Genomic DNA, 18,113 nt, shown 5'->3' with positions numbered 1-18,113 from the left:
GCAAAGTTACACATAAGTTAGCTGCTCAATAGCCTCACATTTTCCATGCATAGGTTATCTGGAAATCAGACCACGGGAAGAGATGTGCAGTCAAAAATGTATATGGAGAATAGTGTCAGGAAAGAATATGATTGTGCTAAAAGAATGCTTTGTGCCCTTCACACACACATAGAACAGACAGCAATTTGCATCCCAGAATTCAATGACACATAATTAAAATCAATAGAAAATCAGACCCTAAGAATATTATGCTGACAAGCAGATACTACCTTCCAGATATATGGAAGATAGCCCTTCCACTTCATTCTTTATATGTGAAATCTTTATTAGACACTTGTGATTTTTGACATACTCAACCTGCTGCAGAGTTTTAGGAAGATATAGTGATTCATTCAAGGCTTTCTCATGGCTGAAAAAATGTCCTGTATGGATTGTTACTCCATATATTGAGCAGAGCCAACAGAAACATAGGGCTATCAACATACTGACAGTGAAAGAAAGAGAAGCACATGGGAATTTAATAACTTCAGAGTTTTCAAAATAAAGAACATGCAAAAATATGTAAATTGAACTAAGATTTCCCAAGATAGATTTTCCTTGGTGAATTGTTCTTCAGGTAACCCAGGGAGTCACAAGGGTACATTGATCTTATACAAGAAGGAAACTCTGAGCTGGTTTTAAGCTCGTGATGAAGAAATTAGTTTTCTTTCAGAAAGAATCCAAGTTTGTCAAATTTGTCAGTCTTGAAAATGTAAGTTGATTTCAACTTTCCATTAATCTCAAATCTGCTCGTAGAGTATTATGGAAAATTTTGGTCTGTGCGGAAAATTATCTTTGCATTCTAGACTTAATCCCACCTCTGAATAACTGAGAGAGTTCATTAAATACAGGTACTAACAGTTAGTTCCTCCTTTTAAAGACTGCAGTCAGTTCTTCTCATCTTAACATGCAAAAATAGAAAATATACTCTCCAGAGACAAAGAAAGAAGATGAAGTCAAGAGCTTTTAGGACATCTGGAATGGTAGCCCCAGGAATGCAAATCTGTCAAGATTTTGCTGAAGCAGTTTCCTCACACTGCTCTCTAAAACCAATTACTTTCTGTGCTCTACATGCTCATGGAGACTTCCTCTTTGATGCATGGCATAGGGTAAAATAAAGTGCATGGTCTTCATTAAAACGTGTGTTGCTCCCTGGCATGATGAAAAAGAAATTCCCGTGTGTGTCCTGTCAATGACATTTCTATTTGCCCCAGCCCCAAGTAGTTGCCAATGTATAGGCCGTATATTTGTAATGCTTTTGCTGAACATGGGATAGCCAGAGTAACACATCATTCTGCATAAAAACTCCACGGGAAGAGATGTGCAGTCAAAAATGTATATGGAGAATAGTGTCAGGAAAGAATATGATTGTGCTAAAAGAATGCTTTGTGCCCTTCACACACACATAGAACAGACAGCAATTTGCATCCCAGAATTCAATGACACATAATTAAAATCAATAGAAAATCGACATTACAAAACCAAAACATATTAAAGCACAAATTTAATCTCTGTTTCTCATTGTGGCCTTTGTAACGGAGGATTTACCTGGAAGATATTGTACTGCAAATAGGCTCACATATACTGGGTATGTCCTAAGCAGTCATTCTTGATGTAGTCCAATTATCGTTCCTTATATACCAAAGGGGATGATCTACTATGCTGTTGGCTGACCAGCAGTATAGAGCAACATAGCCTGCTCACATGCCAGTTTTAAATAGATGCCTTTAGTTTATCACGGCTGAATTTACTCTTGATTAGTGCCAGCAAATATCAAAACTTCATGCAAAATCAGGCCCTGTGAACACAGTAAACCTCATAACTCTGCAACTTTTCCATTCAAGATGTTCTGTTTTTCACAAAGATGTAGAATATACAAAATCAGATTAAATATATCCTGTTATCATACTTTTCTCCTTTTGATACGTTATTATCATCAGTACTGTATTATTCTCTGCAGTGCAAACAAATTATTTTAAACGTTATTACACAGACTACATCTTTCTTAGCTAAATTCGTATTGTCACATCTCTGGATGTGCTAGCACCAAATCTTTAAAACTGCAAAACATCCAGGAAAAGTCATACTGTTGTTGGTGATTTTTCCTTCTGGAAACAACATCTGCTCAGGACTTCATCTGACACAATTGTACACTGGACAGCTCTTGGTTAGACATGAGACCAAGGACCTTCCATTTATCACCCAGTTTAATCTCACGGCATCAAAGATCTAAAACACACGAGCACACATGAGCCCAATACTGCCTTTAACTTCCCAGTGACTAGGCTCTCCAACTGACTCAGAGGATCTTGACAGACAGATACACTGACCTTGACGTTGTCATTACCAATGGAAGTGAAATCCAGTTCAAACTTCCAGTCATCCAGTTCATTCTTCCAGTCTGACTTTTCATTGCTCTTTCTCCTGGATGCAGTATCCGTCACCTTCTGCTGTGAAGTCTTGTTGAGCTTTAAGCCTTTTCAAACAGTTGGTCCATCCCACCTAGAGAACTACTGAAAATGAAACCTTGACAGACAAATAGTAAAGTCTGACTAATGACAAAAATAGTAAAATAAAAAATATTTTGTAATCATGGTATCACTACTCTCAACTGCGTTTGTGCATTTTGAATTAATGAATGGTTGTCTTTCCTAAATTATGTGGAAAAAAAAGAAAAACAAACCAGAGAGTCATTCATACTAATTACACTGAAATCTTCTCAGCGGGGGGAAACATTCCAGAACAGTCATTTTTTCTGCAAATTGCAGATTTCTATTTCCCACACTAGTCACGATAAGCAGACTATTGTGTATTATTCATGCTATCATTTCTTACTTCTTTTGAAACATCTGCTCTTGCCCCAGGTCAGAAACAAGACATGGCTGATATAGGATGATTGCTTCTATATTTCTAAGGCTTTGGCCACACACTCACCTCTAGGCATGGACAGAAAGAGCAGCCACCTGTGGCACCACACTGGCAAAGCTGTGGTGCCACAGTAAAACTGCTCCTTGCCACTAGCTGACTGCTCTACACCAGACCCTTAGATATACAGGATTGTGCTGGTGTTGCAACCAAAGAAAAGACTTGACTGAGTCGTGTAGGAGATAGATACAGCTGTAGGGCAGAACTCAGCTTTGGTCCTTCTTCACTTTCTTCCCCTTCCAACAAGATGCAGGGCTGGGCTTCAGCCTCATCCCCAGCCCCTCATTCTTGGGGTGACAAGATTCAGGTTTGCCAGCATTGCTGAGGAGCCTTGAGCCAGCGCTGGCTGTCACACACAGGGTCTGCAACCAGCCATTCAGCCGATGACTGTGGAGTGCAAGAGGCTAAGGTGTAAAAAGCCCTACAGAGACATTGGGTGAGTTAGGTTATATCTAGTTATTCTGATATACCTTTGTTCAGGAGCTACACAGAAGAACATTATTTATATTCACAGCAGGAAGTTTTTTTCTTTCCCCAAGGAAATCTTGGGGCCCAGCTTTGTGCTCCACACTTACTTACAGTCATAGCCATTAGATATTTTTTTTCTTTTTCTTTTCTGGATAATGTCAAAGCACCAAATTTTCTTACAAAAACTTTACAAAGGAGGAATAAATTAGATACAGAATTAGATAAAACTTCAACCTTGTTCATCTCAGATTCCTGATTACAAAAATTTTACTATCAGTAGTTTCAGCAGAACTCACAGGTCACCAAAAACACCAAATATTTAAATCAATTAAGTCTCAACATATAATAGTCCTTAGGCTTTCAAAAATATACTTGGAGGTTGCCAGAAAAGCAACATGATTTGAATGTATTATTTACTGTTTTCACCAGGAAAGTTCATTCTGTCTTCAGAGTGACAGTAAGAAACAATTACTGAAAAGGGTAGACAGTTCTCTAATTTAGTTTTCAGTAGCTGATGAATGAAATGGGAAGTGTTGACCACACTAGGTCACAGAAAAGTCATTCTGGTACACTTCTGCTCACCTCTGACAAGAAATACACTAAATAATAATGGTCCTAAACAATGCCTATCCATGCAAAAGCTTGGTTTCTTATTATTGTTGAACACAGCAGAAATCCGCCTGCTCAGTCTGAGCAACTGTTTCACAATCAATAATTAAGTAACTTTAAGGTCCAGATCTATACAAAGATATTGATATTTTCACTGAAAATGAATCAATATGAACAGGGTAAAGCATCTGAGTAAGCCTTTTTAATGGCAGTGTTTTGGCTGTGAGAAGTAAATTAATTGATTAAATGAATGACAAATATTGGACAGCCAAAGAAAGTCTTTTCACACTTTCACAAACCTTTCAAGCACCTCATTTCAATTCTTTTCTTTGTTTCCCATGTCTTTTTTTTTTTTTTTATATATATATATAGAATTTGCTGGTGTTCCTGTGAGTATATAATGCAAGTTATGTCTTTTTTATTTTACATTAATAAGCAGAGTTCAGGTGAAGTGTGTCAAAACAAAAGAGCAAGCTGAGAATTCTGGAAGGAAGGGCATTTCCTGGGGGATAAGATTTGAGGGATCCTGCTGGAAAGGCCAGAGTGAGAGAATGGAGACCTACTAGCAGACTGTAAGTGAACAACATACTGAGAGACAGGAAACTTTAAGAGAAAAATACAGTCATGCCTTTGGTTTGATGGAGAAGAAACAGTTCTGGATAGATCTTTTCCACCATATTCTTAAGACATATATTCCCAAGGAAATCCAATTTAGCTGACCTGGACTCAAGGACAAGACTTTCTAGCAGTTCACATAAAGATGCCTCTACTTACAAAAAACTCCAGTTGCTCCCACAAGACTTTTTGGGCCCAGTGCCCTGGCATGTGTGCACCAATACTCACGCAAAGGCTGTGCTCACATGTGAAACCAGAAGTGCTCCATCTTTTGTGGGTGAATTTGTAGCAGTTCACTGAAGATTTAGCCTTAGAGTTCAGGCCAGGTAAGGGCAGATTCTCCCGCAAGCCCTGGCATCTTCACAGCTCTTTCTAGAAACAACAGCAACCTGCAAGCTTGCTCTGACAATTCACATGACACAGTAAAGCTTCAGCAAACACAGGGCTGGCTCTTGTTCTGCAGGCTGACAGATTGAAGCATTTTGCATCTTCTGGAAGCAGGGCAATGTGTCTGGAGGGCCACTGGTCTGAAAACAAAACAAAACAAAACAAAACAAACAAACAAAAAAACAGCAGTGGGAAAATCACCATGGTCTGCAGCCTGTCAGAGGATGTCTCTGAGGCTGGGTGAATCTTTAATGCCACTAAGAATGGAGAAGCAGGGGGTGCAACAGTGAAGAGGCCAGGAAAGAGAAAAGTGACTCCTTAAATCCACTTGCACTTTTTCCCAGGTTCTGAGCTTAGCAAATTCAGTTCAAAGCAGTATTATTTTAATTGTTACAAACAAGTACAATATAGCCTCACCACAGAGACTGTACTCAGAATGAGCAGGGAATAAACACCAAAATTAGAGCATCTTTCTTCAAGTATATATTTACTGTACGAAGAGAGGGGAGAAATGCAAATAGACAAGTGGGAGAGTAGAAATGCCGATTTTATTTGTACAATCAACTTACCGGTAGAAGAGGCATTGTTATCTTTCCTAATCTCCCCAGCCTTTCTTTTTCCTCTCTTGTCCTCTTATAGTGTTTTCTCTTTTTCATTCAAATTCACAATTTTTTACCTTTAAGCAGTAATTTCTTTTATTGTAAAGAAGCAAGTCAAAGAAGCCAAAGCTTTGCACTGGCCTTTTATGTGTATGTAGCTATCAAGTGGCAGCATTGGTTCCTGGGCCATCACTTTTGTTGATGGTCATAGAATAATTATCTGCTGCTCCATAGCTCCTGTGAGCTGTTGTTGAGACTTCAATTTTCTGAAAATATTTTAGTTTGTTATTATTATTATTATTATTAAATGGATACACATTCTTATCTGTAAAGGTTGAAACTCCACTTTTCCATCTATCTCTGCCCTTTTTGGAATTGTATGTCCCCTGTGGTGTGCAGCTCAGAAGTGTTCACTTCTGTACTGGTGAGAAAGAAAGAAAAAACAAAGGATGAATATGTGACAGAATGGAAAATACTGAACTATAAAAATGACCTCAAAATGGCACTAAGTAGTTGCACGATACAGAAAGACCTCACTCATAAATAAATATTAATCTGCTTTGCATATAAGATTGATAATTAATGCTGGAGAGGGTATACAATCCATTTTTCAGTGTAAAAATGTTTTCCCCTTTCTTTTTTTAATCAACATCCAGCACTTTGAAATTTCATGTCCCATTTTAAGCATTTAAGATGTGACTGGTTTGGTTATTTTTATAAAAATCCTATCTAATATTTATATAACAAAACCTAATGATTCCTGATGTGTTTCAGTTTCAATCATAATCTAGTGTCTTCTATTCATAAAGTGAGCCTTTGTAGTTCAACAACGCTGCACAAAAGCTGTCTAGCAGAGCAGATAGCTATTACTTCTCTAACTCCAAAACAATAAAACAAAAAAACAAACAAACAAAAATCCCCGTATTGCCTCACTGCCTGACACTGACAAAACTTTATTTTCTGAGCACAGACTAAAACTAATTAGCCAACATTTACAGCTCCCCAAACAGGCTGAAATATTATTTCACAGACATCCAAACCTACAAGAACAACAGGCAAGAAAATAAAAATCAAAGCAGAAAGCAGAGAGAAAATCAAGATGAAAAAAGATATGTTGCTTCTTAATCCTGGGCAGGAGAATTTCATCCTGCACAAAGTCTGTTCCCACCCTGAATGCATTGTTGTGCCCTGTGTCCATTGTTTGGGCAGCCAAAACCACAGGGGTAGTTTACTGAGCACTTGCAACAGAATTATGTACCACCAGTGGAAACGACTAGTGACACGTCTTGGTGTCAGCCTATGATCGGTTTGAGCCTTGACAGGCAAAAGGTACAATTCATCCAAGGACGCTGGCTCAGCTGAGGTGGCCACATATGTTGCAAGAAGCCCTTACCATGTTCTGTGTGGCTGCTTGTGTACTGCTCTGGTGGGACATCCCTGGCATTCCTATTGAACCTTATAGATCCCAGCCTGAGTTCAAAGAACTTGAACATCCCATTTCATCTCTGCAGCAGGAAGCAATTGTGCCATCCTAGGAACTTCCAAGTTTTCCTTTCTGTTTGCCCCTGGCACTGCAAAGGCAACTAAAATTCTAGAGGCTGCACAGGAAAACATGTGCTGGAGGGTGCTCCTACATGAGATTTGCTTCTAAGCAGAGTAACATGTAACATGCGATAACAGGTAAAGGGCAGTTTACATCCTTGCAGCATCACAAATTGGCAAGAAGGAGAGGTAAAAACCGTGCTGAGGGCCATGAAAGATACAGTATCACCCTGGATTGTATCTAGACATCCTTGGACTTACTTCCATGGGAGATTTCTGATTATCTCAGTTATGGCCTTCTCAGATATACGCAGATCCTCCTCACAGCCTGTACCCAACCTGTAAGTGAACATAATAAGGATAATGAATTAGGATAACTGAAGGATAAATGAATTATCTGGTCATTTTTGCTGAAGCATTTTTTTTTTTTTTTTTAGTTTTATATTTGTTTGTTTGTTTGTTGTTTTAATTGAAAGTAATAACTTCTTTCGTAAAAGCAGCGAGGCAACCTTTTAGTTGCACTAGCCTCAGGCTCAGAGTCACAATATGTATTTTATCCTTTCTTGTTACTTGAAGGCAAGACTCATTGGTTGGAATGGGACAGAAGAAAGTTAGTAACATTCTATAGACATTTAAATTTCCTTTAATGGTTTTCATTCTAATTCATATATCTAAAAACAGAAGGTAGTGAAGGTAGTACAAGTGGTGGCTTCATGTAAAGGCAGATTTTTTCATTATACAAATAGCATTGAAGCAAGTTGCCCATGAGGTTGTGGAATCTCCAACCTTGGAGGTTTTCAAGACCCAACTGGACAAAGTCCAGAGCAAGCTGGTCTTAATTCAGTGTTGAGGAGAAGAAGGAGGAGGAGGAAGAGGTTGGACCTCTCAGGGTCTCTTTCAACCTGAATGATTGTATTGTATACACACATCAATACCTCAGTAGAACAATCAAGATGATCTAGTAAAAACGCTGTGATATCTCACCTTCAAGCAGTCGACAGTGTTTCCAAACACAGGCTGTTATACAGGACTCCTATGGGAACAGTGTAGATGATTTTTTATTTGTAAGTTTCTACATGTTGAGATGCAATAATATGAATGTGGCTTCTTAAGGACTAATTCCTTAAGCCATTTATTTTTTTGCCTAATGAATCAAGGGTGGCAAATGCATTCCTGCTTTTATTTGTTGAGAAAATAGTACAATATAAGTGAAAAAAAAAATATAATTGCTGCAAAAATCAACAGAATAATACTTCTTTATATATTCCAAAAAACAGCGCTCATAGCATTTTTAAAAAGCTTTTGTTATTAGCCAAATGAAATTCTGTACAGTGATCCCTTAACTCTCCTGTGCCAGGTTATCAGTTATTTCAAGCAAGTGTTAAAATTTCCATCACTGGCAAAGATGAATTATATTTTCTTTGTCAAACTTGCATCAACATGCCCATCAAGCTGGGCTGGAAAAGACTCTTTAACAGTACAGAGTAGGTGCTGCTGTTTGTGATTGTGAATGTACCTGAATCTAAATTTTGCAGCTATAGTGATCTCTATATATATCTGCAAAAAGTTTTTATTTTCAGCCATATTTTTAGAGCAGTTTGTCACATTGCAATCTACTCTAAATAAAATCTCATAATTTAGTCCTGTCTTCTCAATTCTTTTAATCAGGAAGTCCGAATCTCCCAGAGATTCTATTTTTAATTTTATAATCATGAATCACCACATTTTTTTCTGTCTGTTCTTATTTATGTGGCTTCCAAAATACTCAAGCTACTACAAATATATAATAAAGGCATGAATGCACAAGTAGAGTTCATCCTATCTGGGGGAAGTAGGAAGGATTAGTGTGTTAGTCACTCTTCAGATGACTTTGAGCCTCATTCTATGATGAGAACGGAGTTTCCTCCACCATTTGTAAATATGCAGAGAGACAGTGACACAATGTCCTGATACACTAATAATTTCACAAAGTATTCAGGAGAACTACAATGACTGCTCTTCTACAGTTTTATGCATTGTAAACAATGAAGACTCATGCCTGTATAACTTGTAGATATTGCTTCAGATATTGGAAGAGTATTCTAGAAAAAGATCGTTTTGCCTATAAAAAAAAAAGACCAAACTTCAATAACATCCCTTAAAGTGATTGCTGTTGATCGTTGCTGTAAGAATGAACTTACTTTCTGTACTCTGTGATGGGTGTAATAAACACAGTATTAAGATGTCTCATGTATAGACATCAAAATCTGCCCAATTCATTTCTGTCTAACCTAAAGAAATGGACAAGCTAATGCATCACATAAATTTCACTGATGAATGTCAGGACTCTGACACAATACAAACCCACAGAAAGCAATGTAAACAACCTAAATCTTTCTAAAGCCAAACCTGAGGCAAAAATATTATTACTATATCCAAAGATGGAGACAGTATGTGTACTTAATAACATAGAAGAGTCATCCCAAACCAATTTTAGTGGGGAATCAAAACTCCACCCCCCCCCCATCTGTGTGGGGTCCAGTTTTGATCTCCTTTAGAGTCAATGGCCAAACTTTTACTATATTTTAGTGGAGCAGAATTAGTACATAGGTTTCACACCAACCTGTCTGAGACAAAACTTCTGCTAAACCTCACCCCTTGCGAACAGGATTCTGCTTTTCAAGTTTATTAAATCTGTGCCCTGAGCTGGTGGCACAGATTTAAGACTAATACAGTGTTTGATTTCTCTTAACATGACTAGATCCTTGAAGTGTGCATGTGTGTCTGTGTGTCCCTTCTTGTACCCATTTCTATTGCATTTCACATTTCTGTCAATATAGCCTCCAATATTTGAATCCACTGATAGAACAGATGCAGTAATTGGAAACAGTTGTAAAGTATTACTCATCTTGCTAATCAAAATGACTGTCTGCTAAATTAACCATGAAAAAAGCTTTTCCACCATCAGTGAAGTGGAGTGGAAATCATATAGAGTGTAAAGAGTCCACCATGGAAGTAAAATCAACAGATCAAATTTTCCTACTACAATGATTCTATGTGCTAGTGCACGTTTCCAAAATAGTTATAGAAATTTCACTGTGTTTAGAAAAATGAATTCATGTAATGACACAAATGTTCCTACAGGTATTTTGCATAAAATCTACACTTACAGAGAGCGCTGAAGAACTGTTTTCTGCTTTCTCAAGATTCATAATCCAAGGGGAGATAATTGCCCCATATGTTTTTGCTGGCTGTGCATTACATGGTGTGTATATATATGTTTAACTCAGGGTAGTATATATCTATGGCAAATGTGACAAGGTGGCTGTTTCTGAGCTTATGGGAAACATTGAGGAGACTGTTCAGTCTCCCCAAAAAAGAAAGTTTGAGAAAAAAAATCACTCCTAAGTAAAACTCGTGGCTGATAATTTTTGCCTTTCATTAGTCTGTCCCCTAATGAGAAAGCTCCTTTTCTAGCTCATTGTGCTTCAGTTATCCTATTTTCTAAATCATATTCTTTAATTCTTAAAAATGCTATTAGAAAAGATACCATCTCTGGTTATATACTCTTCCTCTATTCCCTTTTGCCACTTAAGCACTTATTGCTGTGGGCCACTCCAGTATGGAACACTCCAGAGGAAACAACTTAGCCCTGAGTTATTTCTCTCACTTCTTTGGGTCGTACCAAATTAGAAAGAAAGCAATCTTCTCCCACAGCTTTCTGGTACCATAAATGATTTGCTAGGACCCTTAGCTCTTCCGTTATTGAAATGTAACTGGAAGTTAAAAGGCATATACATTACAGATGTACTAATTTTATCGAGCATGATGAACTTCCTGCTACCAAGTTTACATATATGCACAGAGGGGAAGAAGAGGAAAGAGTAAATGAGATACGTATCTGATTATAGCACAGGAGCAGAAAGAGCAAATCCACTTCCTCTGAAACACTTTATATTCTCCAGCACTGGATATCCACTATGTGGGATATGCAGTCTGCAGCAAAGGACTTGGCAAGTTCTCTAAGACCAGTTGCCCTTCTGTCCCAGATCTGGATCTGTTTTTCCCTCCCCAGGTCCCTTTTCTCTTTTCCTGGACCCTTCTCTACTGTCACAGTCATCAATCCGCATTCAGTGCTGTGACCTAGTCACACCTAGTGACTAGTCACACCCAAGACACTCCAAGAGAAGCTCCACAGAACTTCAAACCACAGCATCAGTGCCACAGGCAAGAGAGACCATAGCAGGGGAGACAAGGTCACTGCCTAAGGTGACATAATCTATAGGGTACCATAATCCTCTCTATTAAGGAGGTCACTGTAGGACTATGAGAAAGTGAAGTAATTTCTCCTATAATATTCCTTTTCTTGAAGTTGAAAGACAGTATCAGAAGCTGCTTACGAAGTCTTCATCGACTCACTCTGAGATTCATTCTTCTCTTCCTCTACTCTGCCCACTTTGCAGACAGATCATTAATTTTTGAGCAAGGAATGAAAGTGGATAAAGGGGCACCATTTTATCTGGAGCCGCATCCTTATGAAAAAGCATCAGGGATGCCACGTTTAGTGTCTAGAAGACATTAAGGTATATTATCAGCAATGAACAAGGCTCAGATAATTCTACATCTCCACCTTCCCTCAAACTCTTGGTAGCAGCATGCATAATTTGCTCTTACATAAAGACATCTCTACACTACTTGAGGTTGCACCATTTGAGTGTTTCACAGCTACTGAGTTCATCTTCCCACTATTACTACTACTACTAGTTGTAGTATTCACATTTTACAAATAAAGAGTAGGCTAGAAAGACCTTCCTGGATGAGCGAATGGCTGTCCATTACTGTCATCATATGATCCCTCTCAAAGAAATGAAGTGGCACCTTAAATGTGTTAATGCTTTTTGCCCTCACTACCCCAAATAGAGGCTGTTCCAGAGCATTACTGCTCAGATAATTGGACACACTCTTCTCATTCCAAGCCTGCATTTATTCATGGTTTGTCTAAGGCAACAAGGCTTAATGTGACATGCCCCATTTTTGCAGACAGCAATGCAGCAGAGCCAGAGGCCTAAATCTCAGCCTCCCAAGAAGCAGCAGGTTTCAGACCTTTTTAACATTTGCCCTCATGCAGATTTCCCAGAAAACTATGCACAACACTAAAATGTCAGCACACACTCGATCAGTCAGTGTGTAGCAGTGCAGAGTAGAGAATTTATTTTTTCCAATTTCTTTCTGACTACTACTCTCAAAATAGGCACTGTGGCCCTCTTCTTTTCCCTGCCCACTAAGTTATGCACCTTTCACACTGCAGCCTCAAGGCTGAAAAAAAAATTGTAAACTCCATTTTCTGCACCTTACAGCTCATTTCATGGTGATCTCTACACCAGGGTCCTCATTTGGTCCCTATTCCAAATCCAGCAATTACCTCTCTAGCATCTCAGAATTTGGGCTTCTCCTGCTAGAGAACTGCAAGATGCAACATCCACCTTAAAGGATAAGAACGGAATGGACAAGCTTAGATCTTCATGGAGAAGCATGAAATGGTATTCCTGAGAGAGGCTGAAGAGCAGGAATGGAGCTTGCTCCTGAAACAAAAATTGGGAGTGGAAAAAAGAAAGGAACTTCTGGAAGAATATTTCCTTTGGGAAAAAATGAAAGCTGTAACACATTTGGAAGTGCCTTTGTCTCCTTTTACTTATGTTAGGGACTCAAGGCAGACTGCAAGAAACACAGGAACAGTCAGGAATAAGATTATGATGATCCTCGTTTTGGACGAGCTCCCTTACAGGGAAAAGGCCCTGAGAACTTTCCTGAAGGAGGAGTGAACTCTACACGTTGCCAATGTGGTACCTGAAAAGAAAAAGAAAAACAACAACAACAACAACAAAAAACAACACCACAATATGCCTTTCACAGTCGATTAGCAATATTTGTGCTCATTACTAGCAAGACGTGTTTCATGTAAAAGAGCCACTTGGGCAGAAGGGGCACTTGAGGTAATTAAGAATGTATTTACATTTTATAGAGCCATTGATGCCCTTATGTCCAAGGAAACCATATTAAAATTGTGCTCAGGGTATTTTCCCTATCAATAAATATTAAAATGGTTAACCTGTACTTGGTCTGCTAGCTGCCTGTAATGGTTGAGAGCTGTTAGCAAGCAGTAAAAAACAGGCAAAATCCTCCAGTCTATTTCTTTTTTCCAGGTACGTTTCCACTTAGTATGTTATAAATTGTCTCATTTTAATGAATGAAAAATAAAATAAAAATATGGCAATGGTCTCAAATTTGTCACAGTAAGGAATAAAAAGAGCTCTTGATTTAAATGTGCTTTTTAATAAAAAATTAGCTTGGAGTATTCTTTCATTCATTCAGTTCTAGAAAATTTCCCTATCCCAAAGCATTCCCAAGTGCAAAATGGAACCAATGTTATGTGTTCATCTGTTTAAGTTCTGCCAGTGCCTCATCTTATTGTTGTCTCAGTGTTGCTGATAGACACAAACACAGGAACAATAAACAGCAAACTAATCTCATCACAAAATCACCTTAAGAAATGCAGAAAGTAACGGGAATTCATCAACTGAACAGACAGTCTTCCATTGCAACCCTTGTTATTTAGACAAGTGCAGCTAATATACATAATGTAGTCATAAATAATTAAGTAAAATAAATTACAGACCAACAAAGTCCACATTAAACAAGACAGGCCTCTCTGAAAGCCATGCGGGACTTACTACATGAAGATCTGAGTAAAAAATGAAAGAGTATGGCTAGCATGATCTGTCTGTTGCTCTGATTTTTAAAAACACGTCATCATTGTAGAGACTATTTCCTAAGAGAGCTGGACCATGTTGGTGCTGAACAGAGTCATAAAACAATATGAAAATGAAAAATGAGAAATGAGCATGTAAGTTTTGCATCGTGCTTATGTGGTAACTCTTATTGTCATGACTCACAAACTCAACAGAAAGAAGAAACTCCACCTAGAGCTGTAAATTCTGGTCAGCTCAATTATTTCACATGTTGCAGCCCAATTTGAGTTATTCAGAGCAGAGAAAGGCAGATCCCTGATGTATCCTTTCGTATTGCTGGACAGGGTGAAAATAATAAATTGGTCGTTGGGAAACACTGTATGTTTCCCAGATAAGGAATAGTATATTTCATGTTCTTTTCTCATAGCTGCCTCTTGATGGCAGTAAATGGTTTACCACAGCTGTCATACCTCATCAGAGAAGTCCTGCAAGTAAAGCAGAGTCTATTCCCACTCACTCTCATGTCACCCACCACCTTTTCTTCCATGGTGGCAGATGTCCCATGCCCTTCTGGCTTGGAAGCAGCAACAAAAAAATCTACAACCTACCATTTTTTTAAAAAAAGATTAGGAGCCTTTTACTGAAAAACATTAGGCCACATTGAGCTAGCTCTACAACTGGGGCAAGTCAATAGTTTAGAAATTATTTTCTTATCCCCAGATAATTGCACTGGGTCCCAGGAGTGGAAATGTGGCATTTCCAATGCATCAGACTGCCTTTCAGGAGAATCACATCAAGTTTGATGTTGCTGACTGTTTGCTTCTCCTGCAAGCACTTGACATTCTTCAAAAAAAGCCTTTAAATGCTTATGTTTCGAATCCATCTCCCACTTCTATTAAAGAGAAAAGTTAGTAATATCTCCATCTCCCTATCAAGAATGGGATTTGTGATCAATGGAATGGAGGAGCAGGTGACATAGTCCTCTTCATTTTTCTTTAGAAAGATCTGTCTTCCACATCTAGTGGGTTTTTCCTCCCCTCAGACTAGTCTGTTGTAGAGAGTTTGTGGCTTGATCTTCAGAAGTGCAGCTCTTGCTGAAATCAGGACCTCTGAAAATCCAAGCCCAGATACCTCAGTGCTTTGAAAAGGACCTGCATCCAGACAGGTAGGGAATAATGATTAACAAACTACTTTCTAAACATAGGAACTATCACCCAAAAGTGGAGTCACAGCACCTATGTGAACTGCTGCACAGCTTCTGGCCAGCTTATTTCTTGGCTGGTTGGAGAGAAGAGTGCAATTTGCACAGTGAGCGAACATGGTCCTTTCTGAAGACTTTTCAGTCCAAGTAAATGATCTTGCCCCATTAATGATTGTTTGATGGTAATTCAGGACTGCACTGGGCCAGTAGGTGCAGTCCACACTGAAAGGCAATATGGAGCCAATTCGTCCCCCTAGCAAGACAACGAGGAAACATTTCTGAACACACGTTCAGCATTACCCATTTTGAAGGGATGCAGGAGTTTTCTTCATGTATCCACCAGTCTGCTGGTCAGCAACATTGTATGGACGCAGCAGGAACCTGCCTTCCTCCACTGAAAATCCTGGCACTTTCTGAAGTTCCTCAGGTGCTGCTCACTCAGTGTCTACGGATAGAAAGAAATCCTTTCCGTTTTGCACACACATACCATGTTCATGGGAAGTCCTGCACTTGGGGTTACCTGAGGAGTCTTAAGTTTAACTGAAGATTCTCTTTAGAACTCCTAACCCACTGCTAGCAACCAGCATGACTGGGTTAAAGTCCTGCCCAACATCTTACACGTCATGACAGTAGATATGGCAAAAGATTAACAAAAGAACAGTTATCCTAAAGGTTGGAGACTAAGTATTTGTCAAGGGGTACAGATGAAGTGGGGCTGAAAGTACTAAATGGGATTAGATTGGGAAAGGAGGGCTGAGGAGGCCATTTTTAGTACAGGTATATTTATATAAGAGTATTTCTTGGTAGAGTTTCTGAAACTTGTTATTCTAATAATTCATATAATGACATGGGTGAAGAGTCTTACAAAACATGTTTTTGCTAGGTACAGTAAAACTGACAGGCTACCTGCCAGAATGTATTTTTCATTTGTTTTGAGGTTCAAGAAAAGAGCTACCAACCAAAGATTCAAGCCTCAGTTCTGTCAAAAGACATTTATGTTACCCTTAAGCATTTCAATTATATGCTTCAGACAGAACTGTAAATTGTAAGATATACATAGGTAAATCAGATAATATGTGGCAAATAATGCATATAGCAGCGTTAGCTTGCATATCAGAATCTTAAAAAAGCAGATACAATTAAGAGACCAGGCAAAGAAATAAATATCCCATGAACCTTTCAAAAGGCCAACTATATTGTGTTTATTTTAATATTGCTTAACAGTAACACTTAATAAAGAGAACATCATGATTGTGTGAACTAAATTTTCAGTCATAATGAATGCTACAAACTTAACCTCCCAAGTTTAAATAGGCTACAATGCCTTGGGAGAGATGTAAGAGAAATTATTTGATAAAGGTGACAGTTTTTCACACCTGAAAATAATGTTTTTCTTCCAGGCTCTCTTGATCAACAGTCTGTAGCCACACATAAAAGATATAATCTCAAGACCTTATGGTGTATACTTGTCACTACTTGCATAACTTACTAGAGACAGAGGATCACAGAGATTTTGAACATAATTTCCCACGCTACAGGAGATTAAGTAGACTACATTTGAAGAAGGTAAGAAGCAGCCCTTGGCTAACAGAAAGTAAACTTCAACCAATTTCTGTATCACCTATTCAAGAAGTATAGTTTTGTCTGCTACAAAATTTAGGTATAAGTGTCCTGTGTAGAAAAGATATGTTTGATTTAAACAATTAATTACACAAACATAGGAGTGGATTTCTGTCGTGGCTTTTCTGATACAAACTAAAATCATTACATAAATCAGCTGGAGAGTGGCAATTTTGCCTATATAAGATTGATCAGACATTCACAGCTAGATTTTTTTGTGTACCTCATACTCATCAATATAGAAGCAGCTGTGATCTAAAAGCTTTTCTAGGGTAAAAGACAACACTAAAAAGCAGGCTGGAAGAAAACAATCACTGTATCAGAGCTAATCACTGTATCAGAGCTATTCCCCAGATCAGTTTTCAGTGCTACAGTTTTCTTCTTCATCCATCATGCTTTCTCCAATTGCTATTCATTACAGTATTCACCAAATAAGGAAAGTAATACAACAACACTTAAGAGATACACTCTAGATCATAAAAAAGTGTGTTTGCCACTATATACCTTGAGAGAGAATATTAGCAGCTCTATTAAATAAGCTCTCTTGTTACCATGATAAATATGTATTCTGTGACAGATTCAGTGTGAAACCTACTGTATATTACTCACCAACAAACCTAAATCATGCATCATCCATTTGAAAACTGTCAAATTCTTCTAACAGATAGGAAGCATTTTCTCAGTGAATCTGTTGCTTATTATACTCTGCTCATCAGAGGAACTAGTGACATGGCAGGATTTCCTATAATATAAGAAAAAATTTCAGAGTTATAACCAAAACTTACATAAGGAGGGAGGATTTTTGTTGGCTTCAGTCGTCATTAATGAATACATTTAAACTGCAGAAAGTCCACAATGTTAGACACCTTTTAATGACTTAACTGTTTTCTTACTGTATACATGTATTCTTATGTTTTAATGAATTTGTATTTGTATGTTTCTTTAGCCCAGAATCCTTTGCTGGTATTGGTTCACTGGCATTAGCCCTACCTGTCGTGGCATCTGAGGACTTGTTTTGAACAGACAGAGCTAGTTAGAGATTATTTAGTTCCAGTCTTGGAAAAACTCAAAATACTGAAGTGATGGACAGGAAGATTAATCCAGAACAACAAAATTTCTGTTGCGATTAACCAGAACAGTTCTTCTGGAGATGGTTCTAGCACTTTCTTTTGTTTTCATTTCTTTTAATTTCATATTAAAAATCCTGCATTTAAAAAAAAAAAAAAAGAAAAAAAGAAAGAAAAAAAGAAAAAATAGCTCTTGAACACTGGAATTCCTAGTTTTGAGGACATCAGAATACTATTTAAAAATTATTTCCTTTACCCAAGTTGAAAACTCACCCACATTCTTCCTTTTCTGCAGAAGATTTTAATTTTTCTG

The 18,113-nt window shown here is 38.1% G+C and overlaps 1 long non-coding RNA gene across 1 annotated transcript; it reads right to left on the bottom strand.

Annotated features, from left to right (window-relative positions):
* Positions 1-2,643: 2,643 nt before the first annotated feature.
* On the bottom strand, positions 2,644-17,477 carry LOC121074138. Its single transcript, XR_005822156.1, has 4 exons — positions 17,343-17,477; positions 15,414-15,558; positions 7,446-7,523; positions 2,644-6,063 (listed from the first exon to the last, which is right to left on the bottom strand). It is a non-coding gene; the product is annotated as an uncharacterized LOC121074138 (long non-coding RNA).
* Positions 17,478-18,113: the final 636 nt, after the last annotated feature.

The sequence above is a fragment of the Cygnus olor genome, chromosome 8 (genome assembly GCF_009769625.2).
Source record: "Cygnus olor isolate bCygOlo1 chromosome 8, bCygOlo1.pri.v2, whole genome shotgun sequence".
NCBI classification, from domain to species: Eukaryota; Metazoa; Chordata; class Aves; order Anseriformes; family Anatidae; genus Cygnus; species Cygnus olor.
The sequence above is the reverse complement of the archived record's forward strand: the minus strand, read 5'-3'. Positions and strand labels throughout refer to the sequence as shown.